Here is a 21221-nt window from a genome sequence, read left to right as displayed (position 1 = left end):
ACAAACGTCACAGCAGCGACTACCGCGCTCTAACGCGGGAACAGGCAGGTCTCAGGAGTCAGGGTAAACCCAGCCCCTCGCGTAGCGGTGCTGACCGGTTCCTCCGGGGCGGCCTCCTGGCCCCGCCCCAGCCTGCGGGCCGGCTGGGGGGGCGGGGTAGTGTGCCAGGATAGGGCGGAGCCGGTGAGGTGTTTCTCTATCCTGGGGCAGCTGGGCCGGGGCCGGGCCGGGGCCGGGTCAGGGTCAGAGTCAGAGAGGACGATGCACACAGAAGATCTGTAGAAGAAAAAGAGAGAGAGAAAACGCCAACTGCACCTGCTAGAGCAGCAGAACCAGAACCACCAACCCCCATCACTCCAAAAATCCACAAATGGGCGCACTTATGTCATGCATACTGTGAGGAGGACAATATTGCTGAAAATCTCACTACCTTTGAAAAGCTGTGTGTAATACATGCAATCCCTGGTAATAAGAGACTTCCTACCGTGATTGCAAAATTAACTGGTAAAGCTCAAAATATAGAATCATAGAATCATAGAATATCAGGGTTGGAAGGGACCCCAGAAGGTCATCTAGTCCAACCCCCTGCTCAAAGCAGGACCAAGTCCCAGTTAAATCATCCCAGCCAGGGCTTTGTCAAGCCTGACCTTAAAAACCTCTAAGGAAGGAGATTCTACCACCTCCCTAGGTAACGCATTCCAGTGTTTCACCACCCTCTTAGTGAAAAAGTTTTTCCTAATATCCAATCTAAACCTCCCCCATTGCAACTTGAGACCATTACTCCTCGTTCTGTCATCTGCTAAAATATATTCAATGGAATGCCGATTGGAGATGCTTTAGACCAGTGGTTCTCAAAGCCAGTCCGCTGCTTGTTCAGGGAAAGCCCCTGGCAGGCCGAGTAGGTTTGTTTACCTGCCGCGTCCGCAGGTTCGGCCGATCGTGGCTCCCTCGGCCCGCGCTGCTTCCCCCGTGGGAGCCGTGATCAGCCAAACCCACAGACGGCAGGTAAACAAACCGGCCTGGCCCGCCAGGGGCTTTCCCTGAACAAGTGGCGGACTGGCTTTGAGAACCACTGCTTTAGACTACTGTAAATTTAAAGATAATGTTTTGCGAAGTTTTCAGATTGCCCCCTGTCAGGGTTCCCTCCCCACTCTGAACTCTAGGGTACAGACGTAGGGACCCGCATGAAAAACCCCCTAAGTTTATTTCTACCAGCTTAGGTTAAAAACTTCCTAAGGCACCAATTCTCCCTTGTACCTTGGATTAGGTAACACTGCCACCACCAAGCGATTTAGACAAACTCAGGGAAAGGACCACTTGAAGTTCCTACTCCCCCCTAATTTCCGTCGAAGCCCCCGTATCCCCTTTCCTGGGGAGGCTTGGGAATAAACAAGATGAGCACAGACACACAAAAAACCCCAATCAGATTTTAAAAGAAACAGAACTTTATTAGAAAGAAAAAAGGTAAAAGAAGCACCTCTGTAAAATTAGAATGGAAAATAATCTTACAGGGCAATCAGATTCAAAAACACAGAGGATTTCCCTCTGGGCCAAACTTTAAAGTTACAAAAAGAAAACCAGGAATACACCTTCCTCTCAGCACAGAGAAAATCACAAGCCAAAACAAAAATAAGCTAACACATTCCCTTGTTAATACTTACTAATTCTAATGGAGTTGGATTGCTTGCTTCCTTGATCTATGTCCAGCAAGCACACAGAACAGATAGACTAAAAACTACCCCCCAGATTTGAAAGTATCTTGTCCCCTTATTGGTCCTTTTGTTCAGGTGCCAGCCAGGTTAACTGAGCTTCTTAACCCTTTACAGGTAAAAGGATTTTGTGCCTCTGACCAGGAGGGATTTTATAATACTGTATACAGGAAGGTTGTTACCCTTCCCTTTATATTTGTGACACCCCCAAAACATATAGAATTAAATTTAGGAATCTTAAAAGGTTATTGGGATGAGTAATGGGGAATATGTAAATAAAATGAAAGATTTGTTGGGAAAATGGGTGAGGGGTAAAGAGGTGGCAAGTTTTGAAGGAATGCTTGATCTTGTTGCTCAAGAGCATTTCTTGAGTATATGTTAGGCAGAAGTAAAGCAGTGTCTATGGGATAAAAATGTAAAAACTGTGGATGAGATGGCTTTTTTTAGCTGATGCCTTTGAACAGACTCAGGCATCTATTGAGAGTAGGCCACAGAAGAGAGATTTAAAACTGGTGGGAACGAAGGATCCCATTTTGCCCCTGGGAAGAGAGAAGGGGGTTGGGAGCCTAAACATTTTTTTACCCAAAAACCTCCTTCTACTGGTAACTCCCATCCCAAATCTTCTGTAAAAGCAGAAGAGTCCAAAAGATGCTATCAGTGTAATTCCACTGATCACCTGAGGAATAAATGCCCTGTGCTAGGAGGAAGCAGACAACCAATAGCTCATGTTAGTTTTGCTGTCCTCAACACAGAAACCCCCCAAGCAATTGAAACCTATCATATTGGTTTTGTGCGATTAGCCTCTGCAGAACCAGATATGGAGCATGTTAAGGTTTTCCAAATAAATGGCAGGGAATGCTTGGGGCAGAGGGATACAGGGGCCCAGATCTCTCTGGTTAAACAGAGTTGGGTCCCAAAGGCCACTATGCTACCTGGCCAAATGGCAGAAATTGTGGGGGTTGGCGAAAGCAGATTCCTTGTACCACTAGCTAAAATCCATGTGGTGTGGGAAGGTTTGGAAAGTTTTTTGACTGTGGGGGTAATGGAACACCTCCTAGTGCAGGGGTCTCAAACTCAAATGACCACGAGGGCCACATGAGGACTAGTGCATTGGCCCGAGGGCCGCATTACTGACCCCCCCACCTCGTTTCCCCCGGCCCTGCCCCCACTCCACCCCTTGCATGAGGTCCTGCCCCTGCCCCGCCTCTTCCCACCCCTTCTCTTCCTGCATTCCAACCCTTTCCCCGAAGTTTCCCTTTTCTGAACCTTTTCTAATGCCAGTATATCTTTTTTGAGATGAGGGGACCACATCTGTATGCAGTATTCAAGGTGTGGGCGTACCATGGATTTATATAAGGGAAATAAGATATTCTCCATCTTATTCTCTATCCCTTTTTTAATGATTCCTAACATCACATTTGTTTTTTTGACTGCACACTGCGTGGACGTCTTCAGAGAACTATCCGTGATGACTCCAAGATCTTTCTCCTGATTAGTTGTAGCTAAATTAGCCCCCATCATATTGTATGTATAGTTGGGGTTATTTTTTCCAGTGTGCATTACTTTACATTTATCCACATTAAATTTCATTTGCCATTTTGTTGCCCAATCACTTAGTTTTGTGAGATCTTTTTGAAGTTCTTCAAAGTCTGCTTTGGTCTTAACTATCTTGAGCAGTTTAGTATCATCTGCAACTTTGCCACCTCACTGCTTACCCCTTTCTCCAGATCATTTATTAATAAGTTGAATAGGATTGATCCTAGGACTGATCCTTATGGAATACCACTAGTTACCCCTCTCCATTCTGAAAATTTACCATTTATTCCTACCCTTTTTTCCCTGTCTTTTAATCAGTTCTCAGTCCATGAAAGGATCTTCCCTCTTATCCCATGACAACTTAATTTAAATAAGAGCCTTTGGTGAGGGACCTTGTCAAAGGCTTTCTGGAAATCTAAGTACACTATGTCCACTGGATCCCCCTTGTCTACATGTTTGTTGACCTCTCAAAGAACTCTAATAGATTAGTAAGACACGATCTCCCTTTATAGAAACCATGTTGTCTTTTGCGCAACAATTTGTGTTCTTCTATGTGTCTAACAATTTTATTCTTTACTGTTGTTTCAACTGATTTGCCCAGTACTGATGTTAGACTTACCAGTCTGTAAGTGCCAGGATCACCTCTAGAGCCCTTCTTAAATATTGGCATTACACTAGCTATCTTCCAGTCATTGTGTACAGAAGCTGATTTAAAGGACAGGTTACAAACCATAGTTAATAGTTTCACAATTTCACATTTGAGTTCTTTCAGAACTCTTGGGTGAATGCAGCCTGGTTCCGGTGACTTATTACTGTTAAGTTTCTCAATTAATTCCCAAACCTCCTCTAGTGAGACTTCAATCTGTGACAATTCCTCAGATTTGTCACCTACAAAAGACAGCTCAGGTTTGGGAATCTCCCTAACATCCTCAGCCATGAAGACTGAAGCAAAGAATTCATTTAGTTTATCTGCGATGACTTTATCATCTTTAAGCAGGGCTTTGGAGCTGTGCTCCGGCTCCACTCCAGCTCCAGGCAAAAACCTGCAGCTCCACGGCTCTGGAGCTGCTCTGCGGGCTCCGCTCCAAAGCCCTGTCTTTAAGTGCTCCTTTTGTATCTCGATTGTCCAGGGGCCCCACTGGTTGTTTAGCAGGCTTCCTGCTTCTGATGTACTTAAAAAACATTTTGTTATTACCTTTTGAGTTTTTGGCTAGCGGTTCTTCAAACTCCTTTTTGGCTTTTCTTATTACATTTTTACATTTAATTTGGCAGTGTTTATGCTCCTTTCTATTTACCTCACTAGGATTTGACTTCCACTTTTTAAAAGATGCCTTTTTATCTCTCACTACTTCTTTTACATGGTAGTTATACCACGGTGGCTCTTTTTTAGTTCTTTTATTGTGTTTTTTAGTTTGGGGTGTACATTTAAGTTGATCCTCTATTATGGTGTCTTCAAAAAGTGTCCATGCAGTTTGCAGGGATTTCACCTTTTAATTTCTTTTTAACTAACCTCCTCATTTTTGCATAGTTCCGCTTTCTGGAATTAAATGTCACAGTGTTGGGCTGTTGAGGTGTTCTTCCGACCACAGGAATGTTAAATGTTATTATATTATGGTCACTATTTCCAAGCAGTCCTGTTATAGTTACCTCTTGGACCAGATCCTGCGCTCCACTCTGGACTAGATCGAGAGATGCCTCTCTCCTTGTGGGTTCCTGTACCAGCTGCTCCAAGAAGCAGTCATTTAAAGTATCGAGAAATTTTGTCTCTGCGTTTCGTCCTGAGGTGACATGTACCCAGTCAATATGGGGATAATTGAAATCCCCCACTATTATTGAGTTCTTAATTTTGATAGCCTCTCTAATCTCCTTTAGCATTTCATCATCACTATCACTGTCCTGGTCAGGTAGTCGATAATAGATCCCTACTATTATATTCTTATAGAGCATGGAATTACTATCCATAGAGATTCTATGGAACATGTGGATTCATTTAAGATTTTTATTTCATTTGATTCTACATTTTCTTTCACATATAGTGCCCGCCCACCCCTCCACATGACCTGTTCTGTCCTTCCAATATATTTTGTACCCCGGAATGATTGTGTCCCATTGATTGTCCTCACTCCACCAGGTTTCTGTGATGCCTATTATATCAATATCTTCCTTTAACAGGAGGCACTTTAGTTCACCCATCTTATTATTTAGATTTCTAGCATTTGTGTACAAGCACTTTAAAAACGTGTCACTGTTTATTTGTCTGCCTTTTTCTGATGTGTCAGATTCTTTATGTGCATTTTCTCATCTGATCTGGCCCATACTTTATCCTCTACCATCCTCTCTTCCTGACTAAAACCTAGAGAATCTCTATCAATAGACTCTCATCTAAGAGAAGTCTCTGTCCGATCCACGTGCGCCTCTGCAGCAATCGATTTTCCCCCATTTCTTAGTTTAAAAACTGCTCTGCAACCTTTTTAATGTTAAATGCCAGCAGTCTGGATCCACATTGGTTTAGGTGGAGACCATCCTTCCTGTATAGGCTCCCCCATCCCAAAAGTTTCCCCAGTTCCTAATAAATCTAAAGGAGTTGAGATCAACTCCTGCACTGCAGCTGGAGGCAACACCACATCAGGAAGGGATGGGGGTGTAGTGCCTGCCAGGGAGAGAACTGTCCAGGTTGTTAGCTACCAGCAGGTCGCAGCTGAACCAGAGATAAAATGCATCCGATGAAGTGAGCTGTAGCTCACGAAAGCTTATGCTCTAATAAATTTGTTAGTCTCTAAGGTGCCACAAGTACTCCTTTTCTTTTTGTGAATACAGACTAACACAGCTGCTACTCTGAAACCAGAGATAAAACCGGCTCTAAGGAGCATAGAGAAATGTGTCCCAGAGAAGGGGCAGGGAACCTCAAAAACCACTGAGGAGGATGAGGATTCCTGTGACTCTGTAACATAGGGAAGCAGGGTGCTTCCAAGTATGGGAGGGGCTAAGCCTAGCTCCTTTCCAGCAGAAGGCAACATGCCCTCAGGTGCAGGGGCAGGAGAGATGTTGTCATTGTCAGTGATTAAGGAAACTGTCCCAGTTGTTAGCTGGCAGAGTTTTTCAGCTGAACAAGGGATAGAACCCTTCCGAGGGAACACAGAGAAATGTGTCTTAGGAGGGGGTCCAGAGGAGGAAACTGGGGAAGGAATAGTGGGGGTACAGGAATGTTTCCTCACTGGTCATTTGGGAGAGGATGCCCAGGACAGCGTGGCTGAGTCAGCATCTGTGTACCCAGGCACTCAGCTCATGACCCAGGTTTTGAGAGGGAACCATGTGACGGACTTCCTGGAGGGGAGCAGTCACACAGCTGACTTCTCAGCAACAGAGAAAGGGGTGATGGAAGGTACTCCAATCCAGGTCCCTGTTTTTCAGGATTTTATTTCTGATAAGTTTTTGGAAAGTAACCGTGTCTCTTTACATCAAGATGCAACTCCAATGCCTGGGACAGCAGAGGAGTTGAGACTAGGAAATTGCCAGGTGGTAGTTTGTGAGAACACAAATGACCCAACTGACAGAGAAGGGGGTGTTTTCCCTCAGGCTGGTGAAAGGGTGCATTTATGGAAAAGCTGCTGGGAAAAGGTGCATCTGATCAAAGGGTAAACACACCTAGCCCAGACAGCACAGATCACAGCTCTCTAGGGGGCTGTGCTGGGAGGGGAAACACCAGGTAACCCCAAAAGGGGAGCTGAATTTTCTGCATATGTACAGTCCTGGAGTTGGAAGACCACTCCCCAAAGGGCCAGCCAATGTGCAGGATCCCCCTGAACACCTGTCTTGCCAGACTTTGAGGCACCAAAGTTCATAAGAACATAAGAATGGCCCTAATGGGTCAGACCAAAGGTCCATCTAGCCCAGTATCCTGTTTTCCAACAGTGGCCAGTGCCAGGTGCCCCAGAGGGAATGAACAGAACAGGTGATCCATCCCGTCGCTCATTCCCAGCTTCTGGCAAACAGAGGCTAGGGACACCATTCCTGCCCATCCTGGCTAATATGGACCTATCCTTCATGAATTTATCTAGATATTTTTTGAACCCTGTTATGATCTTGGCCTTCACCAGATCCTCTGGCAAGGAGTTCCACGGGTTGACTGTGCATTGTGTGAAGAAATACTTCCTTTTATTTGTTTTAAACCTGCTGCCTATTAATTTCATTTGGTGACCCCCTAGTTCTTGTATTATGAGAAGTAGTAAACAACACTTTCTTATCTACTTTCTCTACACCAGTCATGATTTTATAGACTTCAATCATATCTCTCCTTTGCCGTCTCTTTTCGAAGCTGAAAAGTCCCAGTCTTATTAATCTCTCCTCATATGGAAGCCGTTCCATACTCCTAATCATTTTTGTTGCCCTTTTCTGAACCTTTTCCAATTCCAATATATCTTTTTTGAGATGGGGCGACCACATCTGCACACAATATTCAAGATGTGGGTGTATCATGGATTTATATAGAGGCTACATGATATTTTCTGTTCTATTATCTATCCCTTTCTTAATTATTCCCAGCATTCTGTTCACTTTTTTGACTGCCGCTGCACATTGATGTTTTCAGAGAACTATACACAATGACACAATGGTTATGCATTTAGGGATTAATAACAAGAATTTTAGTTATAAGTTGGGGACGCATCAATTAGAAGTAACAGAAGAGGAGAAGGACCTTGGAGTATTGATTGATCATCGGATGACTATGAGCTGCCAATGTGATATGGCTGTGAAAAAAGCTAATGCGGTTTTGGGATGCATCAGGAGAGGCATTTCCAGTAGGGATAAGGAGGTTTTAGTACCATTATACAAGGCACTGGTGAGACCTCACCTAGAATAATACTGTGTGCAGTTCTGGTCTCCCATGTTTAAAAAGGATGAATTCAAACTGGAGCAGGTTCAGAGAAGGGCTACTAGGATGATCCGAGGAATGGAAAACTTGTCTTATGAAAGGAGACTTAAGGAGCTTGGCTTGTTTAGCCTAACTAAAAGAAGGTTGAGGGGAGATATGATTGCTCTCTATAAATATATCAGAGGAATAAATACAGGAGAGGGAGAGGAATTATTTCAGCTCAGCACCAATGTGGACACAAGAACAAATGGGTATAAACTGGCCACCAGGAAGTTTAGACTTGAAATCAGACGAAGGTTTTTAACCATCAGAGGAGTGAAGTTTTGGAATAGCCTTCCAAGGGAAGCAGTGGGGGCAAAAGATCTATCTGGTTTTAAGATTCAACTTGATAAGTTTATGGAGGAGATGGTATGACGGGATAATGGGATTTTGGTAAGTAATTGATCTTTAAATATTCAGGGTAAATAGGACTAATCCCCTGAGATGGGATATCAGATGGATGGGATCTGAGTTACCCAGGAAAGAATTTTCTGTAGTATCTGGCTGGTGAATCTTGCCCATATGCTCAGGGTTTAGCTGATCACCATATTTGGGGTCGGGAAGGAATTTTCCTCCAGGGCAGATTGGAGAGGCCCTGGAGGTTTTTCGCCTTCCTCTGTAGCATGGGGCATGGTTGACTTGAGGGAGGCTTCTCTGCTCCTTGAAGTCTTTAAACCATGATTTAGGGACTTCAATAGCTCAGACATAGGTGAGGTTTTTCATAGGAGTGGGTGGGTGAGATTCTGTGGCCTGCGCTGTGCAGGAGGTCGGACTAGATGATCAGAATGGTCCCTTCTGACCTTAGTATCTATGAATCTATGAATTTATGACTCCAAGATCTCTTTCTTGCATGGTAATAGCTAATTTAGATCCCATTATTTTATATGTATAGGTGAGATTATGCTTTCCAATGTACATTACTTCGCATTTATCAACATTAAATTTCATCTGCCATTTTGTTGCCCAGTCACCCAGTTTTGAGAGATCCTTCTGTAGCTCTTTGCAGTCTGCCTGGGTCTTAACTATCTTTAGTAACTTTGTATCATCTGCAAATTTTGCCACCTCACTGTTTACTCCTTTTTCCAGATCATTTATGAATATGTTGAATAGGACTGATCCCAGAAAAGACCCCTGGGAGACACCAATATTTACCTCTCTCCATTCTGAAAACTTACCATTTATACCTACCCTTTCTTTCCTATTTTTTAACCAGTTTCCAATCCATAAGAGCACCTTCCCTCTTATTCCGTGGCAGCTTACTTTGATAAGACCCTTTGGTGAGGGACCTTGTCAAAGGCTTTCTGAAAATCTAAGTACACTATATCTACTGGATCCCCTTGATCCACATGCTTGTTGACCCCCTCAAAGAATTCTAGTAGATTGGTGAGGCATGATTTCCCATTACTAAAACCATGTTGACTCTTTCTCAACAAATTATGTTAATCTATATGTCTAACAATATTGTTCTTTATTATAGTTTCAACCAGTTTGCTGGGTACTGAAGTCAGGGTTGCAGGCCTGTAATTGCCGAGATCACCTCTGGAGCCCTTTTTAAAAATTGGCTTCACATTAGCTATCCTCCAGTCATCTGGTACAGAAACTGATTTAAATTATAGGTTACAGACTACAGTTAAAAGAAAAGGAGTACCCGTGGCACCTTAGAGACTAACAAATTTATTAGAGCATAAGCTTTCGTGAGCTACAGCTCACTTCATCGGATGCATTCCGAAAGCTTATGCTCTAATAAATTTGTTAGTCTCTAAGGTGCCACGGGTACTCCTTTTCTTTTTGCGAATACAGACTAACACGGCTGCTACTCTGAAACCAGACTACAGTTAGTAGTTCTGCAATTTCACATTTGAGTTCCTTCAGAACTCTTGGGTGAATACTATCTGGTCCTGATGACTTATTGCTCAATTTGTTCCAAAACCTCCTCTAATGATACCTCAATCTGGGACAGTTCCTCAGATCTGTCACCTAAAAAGAATGGCTCAGGTTTGGGAATCTCCCTCACATCCTCAGCCATGAAGACTGATGCGAACAATTCATTTAGTTTCTCCGCAATGGTCTTATTGTCCTTGAGTGCTCCTTTAGCACCTCTATCGTCCAGTGGCCCCACTGGTTGTATAGCAGGCTTCCTGCTTCTGATGTACTTAAAAAAAAAAGTATTGCTATTACTTTTTGAGTCTTTGGCTAACTGTTCCTCAAGTTCTTTTTTTGACCTTCCTAATTATATTTTTACACTTTATTTGCCAGTGTTTATGCTCCTTTCTATTTTCCTCACTAGGATTTAACATCCACATTTTAAAGGATGCATTTTTGCCTTTGACTGCTTCTTTTATTTTGTTGTTTAGCCACGGTGGCTCTTTTTTGGTTCTCTTACTATGTTTTTTAATTTTGGATATACATTTAAGTTGAGCCTCTATTATGGTATCTTTAAAAAGTTTCCATGCAGCTTACAGAGATTTCACTTTTGGCACTGTACCCTTTAATTTCTGTTTAACTAACCTCCTCATTTTTGTGTAGTTCCCCTCTCTGAAATTAAATGTTACAGTGTTGGGCCACTGTTGCTTTTTATGCCACAGGGATATTAAATTTAATTATTTTACATTATCACTATTACCAAGTGGTCCAGCTGTATTCACCTCTTGGACCAGATCCTATGCTCCACTTAGGACTAAATCAAGAATTGCCTCTCCTTTGGTGGGTTTCAGGACCAGCTGCTCCAAGGAGCAGTCATTTAAGGTGTCAAGAAACTTTATCTCTGCATCCCGTCCTGAGGTGACAAGTACCCAGTCAATATGGGGATAATTGAAATCCCCCGTTATTATTATTGAGTTTTTAATTTTAATAGCCTCTCTAATCTCCATGAGCATTTCACAGTCACTATAACCTTCCGGGTCAGGTGGTTGCTAATATATCCCTACCACTATATTCTTATTATTAGAGCATGGAATTTCTATCCATAGAAATTCTATGGTACAGTTTGATTCATTTACGATTTTTACTTCATTTGATTCTACATTTTCTTTCACATATAATGCCACTCCCCCGTCAGCACAACCTGTTCTGTCCTTCCAATATATTTTGTACCCTGGTATTACTGTATCCCATTCATTATCCTCATTCCACCAAGTTTCTGTGATGCCTATTATATCAATATCCTCATTAAATACTAGGCACTCTAGTTCACCCATTTTATTATTTAGACTTCTAGCATTGGTATATAAGCACTTTAAAAACTTGTCTTCTTTTAGCTGTGTGCCATTACACAATGAAATTGAATGGGACTCTTTTTTATTTGACTGTTTCTGATCAGACCCTGCCTGTATTTTATCATTTTCCATCCTCTCGTCCTCACTAGCACATAGAGATTCTCTATTAATAGATCCTTCCCTAAGGGATGTCCGAACGATGTGCTCCTCCACACCTGTCGGCTTCTCCCCAGCCCTTAGTTTAAAAACTGCTCTGCAACCTTTTTAATATTAAGTGCCAGTAATCTGATTCCATTACAGAAACATAATTAAATTAAGAGCCCCCCACACAGGGGAACACTGAAGGGAAAGAAAAGCCAGTGACTGATTACATGGGAGAGAGTAAAAGGACGCCATGGGTAATGAACAAACTAACCTCAAACAAGAATATCTGAACAGAGGGCGTGGTATCATAAAGATACTTGTAAATGCACATCTGTGATAAAAATTTTGGTATTAATGTTAAGTTTTGACTATAAGAATTTTGACACAGATGTTAAACCTTATGATAATGCAACTTTTCAATTAATACCTGTAAACAGACTTAAAGCTTATCACGGCAGAGAAACCGTAACAAACCTGATTTCCTGGGTGAGTGGGGAAACTGAGGCACGCTGCCTCATGGCCTTAATGGCTGGACACCAAGAGAACTATAACACAGACTGCCTTTGAGATAGTCAGTGACTAACCCTCTTGCAGTAAACTAAGGGGGCAGGTGTGAAAGTGTTAAAATCAGCTTAGAATGCGTTTTGCTTTTATTTCATTTGACCAAATCCGACTTGTTGTGCTTTGACTTAAAATCTATCTTTTGTAGTTTGTTTGTTTATTCTACCTGAAGCAGTGCGTTTGGTTTGAAGCGTGTCAGAGACTACTCTTGGGATAAAAAGCCTGGTGCATATCAATTTCTTTGACAAACTCTTATAAGCTTGCAGCATCCAGCAGGCATAACTGGACACTACAAGATGGAGGTTCCTGGGGTTGTGTCTGGGACTGGAGATATTGGCAAGTGTCATTTGGTTGCACCATCCAAGCCGCTCACATGCCAGAGGCTGTGCATGAACAGCCCTGGGGTGCGGGTTCTCACAGCAGAGCAGGGTAAGGCTGGCTCCCAGAGTCAAGGATTAGAGTGACCTAACAGATCACTGGTCCAGATAACACCAGGGGAACATCACAGTGGTGAGGCAAGATGTTTTTCTAGCCCAGGGCGGCTGTGCCAGGGCAGGGCTGGGCGGGGGGGGGAGGGAGGGAGGGAGAAGGCAAAATGTTTCTCTAGTCTGGTGGAGCTGTGCCAGGGCTGGCTGGGGTGGGGCAAGATACGAGGTGTTTCTCTAGCCTGGATTCTCTAGCCTGGTGGAGCCATGCGAGAGCAGGACTGAGTGGGGCAGGCGATGTATTTCTCTATCCCGGGGGGGGGGCTGTGCCAGGGCAGGGCGGGGGAGGGAGGCGAGGTGTTTCTCTAGCCGGGGCGGCCTTGCCAGGTCAGGCTGGGGTGGGGTAGCTGAGGTGTTTCTCTAGCCTGGGGGGCGCATCCCAGGACAGGCTGGAGGCCAGGGAGGTCAGGTGTTTCTCTAGTCCGGGGGGGCTATGCAAGGGCACAGCTGCGGGGTGGGAGGTGAGGTATTTCTCTAGCCCAGGGGCACCATGCCAGAGCAGGCTGGGGGTGGTAAGTGAGGTGTTTCTCTATCCCGGGAGAGCCGTGCCAGGGCAGGGTGGGGGGGGAGGTGAGGTGTTTCTCTAGCTCGGGGTGGCCGTGCCAGATGTCATGGACTCACAGGTCGTGCCCACTCTTGGCCCCATATGGTCCCCGGGGGGAACCCCCTTCAGTGAGACAGCCCTTCTCGGGGGTACACTCTCTCTCAGGGGTTAAGCCCCTCCGCCTCCTGGAACCTCACTTCTCTGAGCCTTTAGCACGCCTGTCTGTCACCGTGGGCCCCCTCAGGGAGTCCACTTGCTCTGGACCTCTGGGGCCTCCACTCCCAGGGGGAATAGTGCAACCCTGTTCTCTAGACCAGAGCGACTCTCAGCCAGACGGGTTTATTGAGCGCCTGAACACAGCATAAGAAACTCTCAGGGCCCCCAGGCCTAGCCTCCCTCAGCACAGTACATCTAAGTCTTCCCTGCATCCAGGTGAGCTCTGCCTGCTCTCTCTCTCCAGTCCAGAGACCCCCTGCTTCCCAGCTGGGCATCTGATATCACCTGACCCCAAGTCCCACCTCTGTCCTTTGTCTTCTGTCAAGGCAAACAGGGTTGCCTGGGCCTCCTCTCCTCTCAGGCGTCCTTTGTACCCCTCTGGCTGGAACCGGCTAGTCAGGTCACCGGGGTCCTTTCTCCACAGCCCATTGTCCTCTCACTGGCCAGAACCGTCTGTGGCATCCAAGCTGGACTTTCTGGCCACCAGTCTACCAGTCATTCTCCAGGCAATTGACTGGGGTCTCAAGTTCATTGCTGGTCCTCTCTAACAACAAACTCCCTCTCCCATCACCTCTTTAAATCAGTAACATGCAAGGAAACTTAGTCACACCCCCTCAGCGTGCAAACCATTGAAAAAAAACAAGAAAATCCCGCACTTCGTCACCTCTCCCCCCTTCGAGTCTGAAATGAATGGGGTCACTTAGCTAGTGACCTGGGGAAATTCAGGGGCCCTGCTCTGTGATAAAGCATCGAGTATAACACTGGCACTCCCCCTCACATGGACCCCTTCATGTCATAACCCTGGAGGAGCAGGCCCCATATCAGGAGCTTGGCATTAGCCCCTCATTACACAGGGAAGAGCTGTCCAAATAGATCCAGCGGCAGCTTTTTAAGGATCCACACCATGGCCAGACATTCCTTCTCTATGGCCACATAGTGCTGCTTCCAGGGCTGCAGATTCTTGCTCAAGTACACAATGGGCTGTCTCTCCCCCTTAGTATCCGTTTGCCTCAGCACCACACCTAGCCCAGTGTCTGAGACGTCTGTGAACACCAGGAAGGGTTTGTTAAAATCCAGGTTTACCAGCACCGGGCTTTGGCTGAGTACCTCCTTCAGTGCACAGAGAACCCTCTGGCACTGCTTGGTTCAGACCATCTTGTCCAGCTTTCCCTTCCTACAAAGCTCCGTCGGGGAGCTGCCAGGGAACTAAAGTGTGGCACAAGCCTCTGGTAGTAGTTCGCTGTCCCAACGGAAGCCTGGGTCTGCTTCTTAGTCTGGGGAGAAGGCTAATCCTTGATTGCCTCCACTTTGGCCGGCTCCAACTTCAGGTGGCTGCTCTCCACCTTGTGGCCCAGGTATTGCACCTCTACCATCCCCACCTTGCACTTCCCAGCTTTTATAGTCAGCACGGCATCATGGAGGCAACCCAGCACCCTCTTCACTTGGAACACATGTTCCTCCCAGATCTGGCTAAATACAAAGATATCATCAATATACGCTAGAGCAAAATCCTCCATCCCCCTTAGTAACTGATCCACCAGGTGCTGGAAGGTGGGAGGCACCCCCTTGAGGCCAAAAAGCAGGACCAGGCACTCGAAGAGCCCCATTGGAGTGGTGAAGGCAGAGTTTGCCCTGGCCTCTGGGTCCAAAGGCACCTGCCAGTAGCCTTTGGTGAGATCCATAGTAGTGAGGTGCCGGGCACCCCCCAACTTGTCTAGGATCTCATCAGTCCTAGACATGGGGTAGGCATCTGTCAAGGCTAATTCCCCACTCTGGCACTTTGAGTGCAAAAGATGGGGGACCCACAAGGATTCTAAAAATTAATACTGGCCACTCCAGGCTTATATTAAACTCCCAAGGTTACAGCTTTTCTCTGATCTTGGATTGGTAGATGCTGCCACCACCCAAGTGCAGAACTCCTTTGAGAGCCCAGGAAGGCACACTTGAGAATTCCTTCCTGTGGGATACCCTCAAGCCCTTTCATGCCCCCTCTGGGGAAGACCTGAGAAAGACAAAAAACAAAAAACAAAAAAAAGGAAATCAGCTGTTGCCACCAGCTAATTAAACAACGTGCACAAACCTCTTAGGGACACAAAAATCCACTTCTGTTCTTAAAAAAGGTAAATTTTATTAATTAAAAAAAGAAAGAAAATACATGTGGGAACTCAGGCTATTGCTAGATTTTAAAAGAGCAACTACAAGGATTAAGCACCAAGAATAGCTTTCTTGAGGTCCAGCTTAAAGGTTACAAGCAAAACAAAAACACCTGGGGTTAGCACAGAGGAATCCACAAGCCATAACGAAATAAAAGGGATAAACCTAATCACATCTTCCTAGACATTTCCTGATCTACTTACATAGCTGGGGTTTTAAATGAGTAATTTCTACGTATGATACTGATGATTTTTTCATACCTGGTACAAGCTTCTTACAGCATAGTTGTTGTCCTGTCCACCTCTCCCGAGGAGAATAACAGGCTGACATTTATCACATACCCCCCCAAATCACAGACGGTGTTGGCCATCCTGGTTCAAGTCAGGTCCACACCGACTGAGATTTCTTCCTGGAGATTTAGGAAAACAAAGTTAACAAGATACATGCATCTCTAATTTTACTACTAATTACATGAAGAACTAAACAGTATTTTCCACATTTTTAAGGACTACAATGACTTAGAATACAGGGACATTTTTACCCGGCTGATTCTGGGAAACCTTCCTGGAGAGTGCAGCAGCCACTTTATTAGAGGCTCCTGAAATGTGTTGAGTTTCAAAATTAAAGCCTTAAAGAGTTAAACTCCACAAAGAAGTTTTTTGTTAGTCTCTTTGATTGTGTGAAGCCACTTCAGTGCGGCATGGTCAGTCTGCAGGTGGAAACGCCGTCCCCAAACATATGAGCATAGCTTCTCCAGAGCATACACAATGGCGTAACATTCTTTTTCTGAGACTGACCAGTGGCTTTCCCTCTCAGAAAGTTTTTTGCTGAGAAACACAATAGGATTGAATTGTTGATCTGGTCCTTTCTGCATTAAAACTGCTCCTACACTATGCTCAGACGTATCTGTGGTTATGACGAAAAGTTAGTCGAAGTTCGGGGCCCTTAGTACAGGGTCAGACATAAGGGGCGCCTTAAACTGGTTAAAGGCTCTCTGACACTTCTCCGTCCACTGAACTGCATTTGGCTGTTTTTTTCTGGTCAGGCCTGTCAGTGGAGTGGCAATTTGGCTGTAGTGAGGTACAAATCGTTGGAAGGATTAGACTTGCTTTTTTGACTTAGGGACAGGCCGATTATGGATAGCATTTACTTTAGCCTGTAGGGGGTTGATAGTTCCTTGACCCATTTGGTGTCCAAGGTACTTTACACTGTTTAGGCCTATTTGACACTTTTGGGCCTTAACGGTTAATCCTGCCTCCCTTGTGCGCTGGAAGACAGCTTGGAGGTGTTCCACGTGTTCTGCCCATGAATCTGAGAATATAGCCACATCATCAAATTCCCCAAATCCAGCCAGAAGGTTATCTACCAATCTCTGGAAGGAGGCGGGCACATTTGGCAGTCCGAAAGGGAGCAAATTAAATTCATACAGCCCTACATGGGTGATGAAGGCTGACCTTTCCTTGGCTGGGTCATCTAGCAGCACTTGCCAGTACCCCTTAGTAAAGTCTAAGGTGGAGATGAACTGGGTAATAGCTCATCTGTATGTGGCATTGGATAGTTCTCTGGGCGAGTTTCAGCATTTAGTTTACAGTAGTCCACACAAAAGCGGATTTTCCCATCTGGTTTGGGAACCAGAACCACTGGAGAGGCCCATGCTGTGATAAATGAGGGGGAGGGGTAGCTCCCTTTTATGGACACCCAACCAGCCAGTTAGATATAAAGTCCCTCTTGGTGGCTGTTCTCTGCTTGTTTTACCTGTAAAGGGTTAAAAAAATCTCCCAGCATAGGTAAAAGAAAAGGAGTGGGCATCTGACCAAAAGAGCCAATGGGACGGCTAGAACTTTTTAAAATTGAAAACAAGACACCCCTTTGTCTGTGTGTTGTTCTTCTCTGGGGAAGAGAGGAACAGGGCAGCAATTATGCTGTGAAAAGCTTTAAGCCAGGTATGAAAAACCATCAGATCATACCTAGAGATTGCTTATCTGAAACCCCAAATATGTAAGTAAATCAGGGAATGTCTAGGAAGACGCGATGAGGGTTATTTCTTTTATTTCTTATTGGCTTTTGGACTCCTCTGTTCTAACCCCCAAATGCTTTTGTTTTGCTTGTAACCTGTAAGCTAAACCTCAAGAAAGCTATCTTGATGCTTAATTTTTGTAAGTGGGTTTTTTAAATCTAGCAAAAGCCTAAGTTTCAGATGACAGGTTTCAGAGTAGCAGCCGTGTTAGTCTGTATTCGCAAAAAGAAAAGGAGTACTTGTGGCACCTTAGAGACTAACAAATTTATTAGAGCATAAGCTTTCGTGATGCATCCGATGAAGTGAGCTGTAGCTCACGAAAGCTTATGCTCTAATAAATTTGTTAGTCTCTAAGGTGCCACAAGTACTCCTGTTCTTTTTAAGTTTCAGATGTATCTTTTTCTTTTTGTTTTTAATAACATTTACCTTTTATAAGAACAGGATTGGATTTTTGTGTCTATAAGAGGTTTGTGCAAATGTTGTTTAATTAGTTGGTGGCAAGAGCTGATTTCCTTTGTTTTCTTTCTCAGCTCTTCCTGAGGGGGGGGTGAAAGGGCTTGAGGGTACCCCAAAGGGAGGAATTCCCAAGTGCACCTTCCTGGATCCCTAGGCTTGGGTTTTTTTGCACTTGGGTGGTGGCAGCATCTAACCATCCAAGGTCAGAGAAAAACTGTGACCTTGGGAGTTTAATACCAGCTTGGAGTGGCCAATATTAATTTTTAGAATCCTTGTAGGCCCCCACCTTCTGCACTCAAGGTACCAGAGTGGGGAATCAGCCTTGACACACGCACTCTCAGAGAGGCGGATAACATCTATCTGTAACATGTCCTTGAGTTCCCTTTCTATTTAGGTTTTGGCTTGAGGAGCCGTCCGGTAGGGTTGGGCTCTAATTGGGCAAGCATCTCCTGTGACAATGGAGTGGTACGCCCGTTCTGTCCGTTCTGGGATGGCTGAAAACATTGGCACGAAGCTGGTGCATGGCTCCTGGATTTGCTGTTGCTGCTTATGACCAAGGATGCTCACCTCTTCTACGCCATCGTTGCTTTTTCCTTCATAGTAGACTTCTTCAGGCCACTCAGCGTCGTCTTTCTCCTGGGCTGTAAACTGGAGAACCTTCGTTTCTCTGGAATAAAAGGGCTTTAGAGAATTAACATGGTATACTTTAGGTTTTAGGGTACGGTCTGGGAACACTAAGAAGTAATTAACAGCTCCCAGGCACTCTTGGACCATACATGGCACCTCCCATGACACTTCCATCTTATCGGCCTGGAGCACTTTCAGGACCATGACTTGGTCACCTATTCCGAAGGAGTGTTCTCTGGCATGTTTATCATACCAGGCTTTTTGCTCTTGTTGAGCATTTTGTAGGTTTTCTCGAGCATAGGCTAGAGAGTCTTTGAGGGTGTTTTGCAGGTTGGTTACAAAGTCCAAAGTCTCCCTTCCCCTGCCTCCTGTCTGCAGCAATCAGCTGTTTTGTGGCGTTCAGAAGGCTGGGGGGAGGAGCGAAGATGCAGCGTGCAGCCTCCCCGCTCCCTTCTCTGCTTTCTGCTGCAGCAATCAGCTGGTTTTCGGTGTTCAGGAGGCAGGGAAAGGAGCGGGGAGGCTGCGCACCTCGTCCTCGCTCCTCCCACCAGCCTCCTGAATGCCGTAAGACAGTTGATTGGAGGTGGGGGGAGCAGGGGCAAGGTGCTGATCTGCAGGGTCCACCGGTGGGCGGGAGGTGCTGGGGGTGGGGCGGCATAGGGGAGCTGATAGGGAGACTGCCAGCCTGTTTAATACCTGTATTAAATTGCATGTTAAAAATTGTTTAAAATGTATATAATGCCTTTTGTCTGGCAAAAAAAAATTTCCCTGGAACCTAACCCCCCCATTTACATTAATTCTTATGGGGAAATTGGATTCGCTTAACATCGTTTCGCTTAAAGTTGCATTTTTTAGGAACATAACTACAACGCTAAGTGAGGAGTTACTGACCTTAGTTGGAACTACCAACTGTCTCTGAGGGTGCCAATCCTCCTTGTGCCCACCAGAAAAGGTTTCCTTGTATGAGAGTCCTCCTTCTACAGCAAATCTGGACCTATTAGAAGAACTGAGAGGCGGTGGGTCGCTCTGTGCCGCCATCCAAGCTCCCTTGAGGCTTTCATCCACTTCCTGCTCTGCCTGGAACTGCTCCCTTGATGCTGGAAACACTAGTTCCTCACTGGGTTCTGGGCTTGGGCTTGGTCCCACTGGAAGTTATTCAGGTGATGGGGTTGTCTCTGTTGACTGTGAACCGCTCTCCGCTGGTGCACTGGGTTGTATTTTAGGCTCCGGTTGAGCTTCTTGCACCAGTTTAGCTGCTGCTGCAGGTGCAGGTTCTGTGGCACCCTTTGGTGCTGGCTCCCCTGACTCTGGTGGAGTTACAAGCACGGTGCTGACTGCTTCTCCAGTTCTGAATCTTGGGCTGGGTCTGGCTGGATCCCAGGAACTGGATCTACAGCTGCTGCTATAGACTTTGGTCTGGGGTCTAGTTTCACTACTTCTGGCTGGGTCCCTGTAGGAGGCTCAGGAATGGAGTTAGGTGTGAAGGCCTGTTTAGCCTGGCTGTGGATGACCATCCCCACCCTTTTTGTTAGCCTCACATGGTTGGCTAAGTCTTCTCCCAGCAGCATGGGAATGGGATAATCGTCATAGACTGCCAAGGGTCATATTCCTGACCAGCCCTTGTGCTGGACAGGCAACTTGGCTGTAGGCAAGTTAAAAGAGTTGGCCTTAAAGGGTTGCACCATCACTTGGGCCTCTGGGTCAATGAATTTGGGGTCCACCAGGGACTGGTGGATAGCTGACACCTGTGCTCCAGTGTCTCTCCACACAGTAATCTTCCTCCCGCCCACACTCACAGTTTCCCTTCGCTCTGGGGGTATTTGCAAGGCATCTGGGCCTGAAGGCTCTCGGTGGGACCCCGGGGTGATGAGTTGCAGTTGGCTGGTGCTCTTGGGTAGTTGGTCTTCACATGCCCCAACTCGTTACATTTGAAGCATCGCCCAGCTGACTGTGGGCTGGGGCGAGGTGGGTGGTTGGAGAGTAGGGTGGTGGGACAAGAGGGCATTTGGGGTTTCCCTGGCTGTGTGGCGGGCTCCTCCTTGTGAGGTGGAGCCTTGGGCTGACTCCGATGTGGGGGGGTGTCGTCTCGGGTTGCCCCTTCTGGTATCTGCTCCAACTGCTACTAGCTTTCTTCTTCTCCGCCACCTCCACCCATTTGACTCCGATCTCCCCTGCCTCGATTATAGTTTTGGGCCTCCCATCTAGGATGTACCTTTCTATTTCCTCAGGAACACCCTCTAAGAACTGCTCCATTTGTATGAGGAGAGACAGATCTTTCAGAGATGCAACATTTGCTCCTGATGTCCAGGCATCCCTATTTTTTACAATGTGGTACGCGTGTCGGGAAAATGCCACATCTGGTTTCCACCTTAGGGCTCTGAACCACTGATGGGCATGCTCGGGTGTTAGCCCCATCCTAATTCTGGCCTTTTGCTTAAAAAGTTCGTACTTGTTCCTGTGTTCTTTAAGCATTTCAGCTGCCACCTCTGCTATGGGTCCACTGAATTGTGGCCTCAGCTCCAACATATACTGGTCTGTAGGGATGTTGTATCCAAGGCAGGCCCTTTCGAAATTTTCTAAAAAGGCCTCTGTGTCATTGCTACCTTGTATGTGAGGAATTTCTTGGAATGGGGAGCGGTACTGGA

At 45.7% G+C, this 21221-nt stretch overlaps 1 long non-coding RNA gene across 1 annotated transcript; it reads left to right on the top strand.

Annotated features, from left to right (window-relative positions):
• Positions 1–17263: 17263 nt before the first annotated feature.
• LOC122460954 lies at positions 17264–18100 on the top strand. Its single transcript, XR_006282604.1, has 2 exons — positions 17264–17666; positions 17878–18100. It is a non-coding gene; the product is annotated as an uncharacterized LOC122460954 (long non-coding RNA).
• The last annotated feature ends 3121 nt before the right edge of the window (positions 18101–21221 follow it).

Source organism: Dermochelys coriacea, chromosome 7, assembly GCF_009764565.3.
Source record: "Dermochelys coriacea isolate rDerCor1 chromosome 7, rDerCor1.pri.v4, whole genome shotgun sequence".
NCBI lineage: Eukaryota > Metazoa > Chordata > Testudines > Dermochelyidae > Dermochelys > Dermochelys coriacea.
The sequence above is the reverse complement of the archived record's forward strand: the minus strand, read 5'-3'. Positions and strand labels throughout refer to the sequence as shown.